The sequence below is a fragment of the Myotis davidii genome, unplaced genomic scaffold, assembly GCF_000327345.1.
Source record: "Myotis davidii unplaced genomic scaffold, ASM32734v1 scaffold5045, whole genome shotgun sequence".
Classification (NCBI taxonomy): Eukaryota; Metazoa; Chordata; class Mammalia; order Chiroptera; family Vespertilionidae; genus Myotis; species Myotis davidii.
This window is the reverse complement of record NW_006296455.1, coordinates 24,593-28,383: the sequence shown is the minus strand read 5'-3', so window position 1 is coordinate 28,383 and position 3,791 is coordinate 24,593.

The following is a 3,791-nucleotide window of genomic DNA, read 5'->3' as shown; positions in this document are numbered from 1 at the left end:
ACAGGAGGTATAGGAAAACAATTTTAACAATTCTTGCTTGTCTTTAACATATGTCACTATATGAATGCATAATAAGTTGTTCCATCCAGCTTATTACTCATGGAAATTTAGTTCATACCTAAATAGGTTATACCTTTTATTTCTAAAAGTACAATTATTCATTTGTAAGGTTGGTTAATATTACAAATTACCCTGCATAGAAACTCTTTCGGCCCTAACTGGTTCTGCTCATTGGAGATAGTGTCAGCCTGCAGACTGAAGAGTCCCAGATTTGATTCCGGTCAACGGCATGTACCTTGGTTGTGGGCACATCCCCAATAGGGAGTGTGCAGGAGGCAGCTGATCGATGTTTCTGTCTCATCAATGTTCCTAACTCTCTATCCCTTTCCCTTTCTCTCTGTAAAAAATCAATAAAAATATATTTAAAAAAAGAAAATATAGACACTGTTTCAATGTACCATCTGTTAGCATTAAGAGACATTTGATTAAAAGCCCAGATAACATTTGAGAGCATTTCAAAAAGGAAAAACTACTTAACAGGTGATGTTGAAACAAATAATTATCCTTATAGTATAAAACTGGAATTCTACTTCATACCTCACACCAGACCCAAAAAAAAAAAAATCATTTACAAATGGAATAAGGATTTAAATATGAAAGGAACATTTGACATCTTAAAAATAAAGAATAAATTTCTGGTCTAGAAAAGGAAAAGGTTTCTTTAAAAAAAATTATTTCTGTTAAAATGAAAATTAATCATTTAATTATATTAAGTTTTAAAGAATGCTATTAATCAAAATATATAACATGAAGTTACAAAAAGCAACAAAGGATGAGAACAGCAACACATATAACCAATAATTTATTAGTATCCAGAATGTATATAAAAGAAATCAATAAGAAAGAGACATGAAATTTAAAAATTGGACGAAAATTATAATAATTCCACAGAATAAGAAATAATTATGGCCAATAAACATATCAAAAAGTGCTTAATCTCATTATTGATTAGGAAGATGTAAACTCAGATTAGTTTGAGATATCATTTTATTATTTATATAAAAACTAAAAAGTTTGGCCCAGTGGATAAAGCATGAGACTGTGGACCAAAGGGTCCCAGGTTTGATTCTGGTCAAGGGCAGGTACCTAGGTTGCAGGCTCCTCCTGGCCTGGATGCTGGTCGGGGCTCATGCAGGAGGCAACCAATCAATGTGTTTCTCTCACATTGATATTTCTCTCTATCTTCCCTCTTTCTTCTACTCTCCCAAAAATTAATTGAAAAATATCCTTGGGTGAGGATTGAAAATAAGAAAAAAGAATGTGTATTGTGATGTAATATACACATTTCCTGCAACTTACCTATCCATCAATACCCTAAACATTGTAGAGCCATAGAATAAATTCTACTAGACCATTAAAAAGAATAGAATTTTATGTGCTATCATCAAAGAAATGTTGCTGCTTACTATACAATCACACTACAAGCAATGTGTGGGATGACCCAATTTATGTATATACTTATAATTCCATATATATTTCTCTTTGCTAATTTTAATGTAAAACACATAGAAAAAAAAAGTTGGGCACATTTCTTTGGCATATATGGAGTGGTTAAAAAGAAAGAAAAAGCTGCAAATAGTTTTGAGGTAGATGGCATAATTATTGACATTGCTAATAAAATGTTAATTCAAGGTTGGAAATAAAATTATTTTTACAGGTACCATATGGACTCAGCAGATATTAAGCTTGATAATGTGTAAAACAGTATGAAAGATTACAATAATCACATTTGAAAGACTATGGATGAGTGGGGCTGGGAAAAAATACTTGAAGAAAGTATTTTTGTTTGTGCCAAAGGTCCATATGCTATTTCTATGACTTACTTTTCCTTTTTTGCTCTTGAGACCTTTTGGTACTAAATAATATGGGAGGTGGGAACAGAAGAGGCGAGGAGATGGTCTGTTGAGAAAGTCCATTTTGCGGATATTGTATTCAAAGAAGGGGATTCTATCAAGCGTTAGCTTTTTCTTTCTTTTTAACCACTCCAAATATGCCAAAAAAATGTGCCCAACTTTTTTTCTATGTCTTTTACATTAAAATTAGCAAAGATAAAATTAGGTGTTCTAAGTTCCATTTTTACTCAAAAAGAGTTGTGACAGTAGTGATTTAAATCAATCCTTCAGCTCTTTTGTACCCTGTGATTCATGTATGTTCTGTTCATGTGATTTTCTGTGGCTGTCTCTGTTTCTCCTTCCCTAGTCTTTCTTAGAGCTTTACCTTTTGGAAATAGAGACCATTTAAGAGCTCAAGACCCCTTTCAACTTTTCTTTTTAGGTCTCCCAATACAGTGCTAAATGAAAGTACTGATAGGCATTCTCGTCTCATACTTGATTTTAAAAGTTACACTATTGCATTTGATGTTTGTGATAGTTTTTGGTAGATTCTATTCATCAGGTTAAAAATGTTCACTTTCTCCCTAGTTAGCTATTAGTCTCCCTTAGGAATGTATGCTGAATTTTATTAAATGCTTGTTCTGTACCTGTTGAGCTGAAAATTCAGGCTTTCTTCTATGCTCTAGTAATGTGGGTGAACTGCATTAATATATTTTTAAACCAATCTTGAAATAAAGCCACCTTGGTCACAGTGGTATTTTTTGTTTTGTTTATTTTTTTGACATTGCTAGATTTGTTTTTGCTTATATTTATTTGGTTTAGGATTTTTGCACCTGTGTTCATGAATATATAATCAATGTTCTAAAAGAATGTGAGGTGTCAATAATCTTGCAATCACTGCTACTCAATTGAGTAGATTTAATTAGATACAGTAGGTTTGATAAAATTTATGGTGAATCCTAGAGAGTCACTAATCTCCCCTCTAAGTTGAGTAAGAACTGAGCAGGTTGGACTAAGGACTGGTGTGTGGTGTGCCAAATACTTAGGCTGGATTAAGGGTAAAGAAAAAATTCTATGGGCTGCTTAACCTAAAACTAAGCAAACTGAGGCACTACCAACATCTAAGGGAGGAAAATTAAAAAAACACCTGATATCAAATGAGCTGACACATTTTGCAGAGTAGAAAAATCCAGGGAAAAGGCATTGTATTACTAATTTGGGGAAAGTAAACAGGGTCCTGAATTTCAAAGTCAATGGTAAAAGGGAGGGGCTGGAGCACTTTCATGAAAATCAGGAATGACTTTATTGTGTTGACTTCGACTCCAATGTATCTCTGAGCAATATTAACCACTTCGTACAACATTGATTCAAGAACACCAATCACCCTGTGTTCTAAAAAGCACATATAAAAGATAAGCTTAAGGGGAATGTGAGATTTGAGGACAATTTACTTTAGTTCAAAACTATTTCATTATTATAGGGAAATAAAAGCAATTAGAGTAATTGAAAAGCATATTAGGAATTAGTTCTGACTGAGAGATGCTTCTAACCAAAATCCTGCTGGGTTTTTTAAATATATTTTCTTCCATTCTCAGAGAAAGCCAACAGCTCAGCATGGTCCTAATATCTGCTTTGGCTCAATATTTGGTTTATTCCGAGGTGCCTTAAAAGATGACAATATATGCATTTTAAATGAACTTATGTAGTAACACTTTGAGATTTATTTAACTTTATTAAAAATCTTAAATGCTGCTCTAAATGTAGGCAGGGCTACCGTTAATGTCTGGAAAAGGGCTCATTTGTACACATGTATTATCAAACCAGAGTGAAAACTGATAGCAGGTAGTCCACTCCTCAAACTTACCAGATTTTAGATATGTAATTATGAAGACATCATCA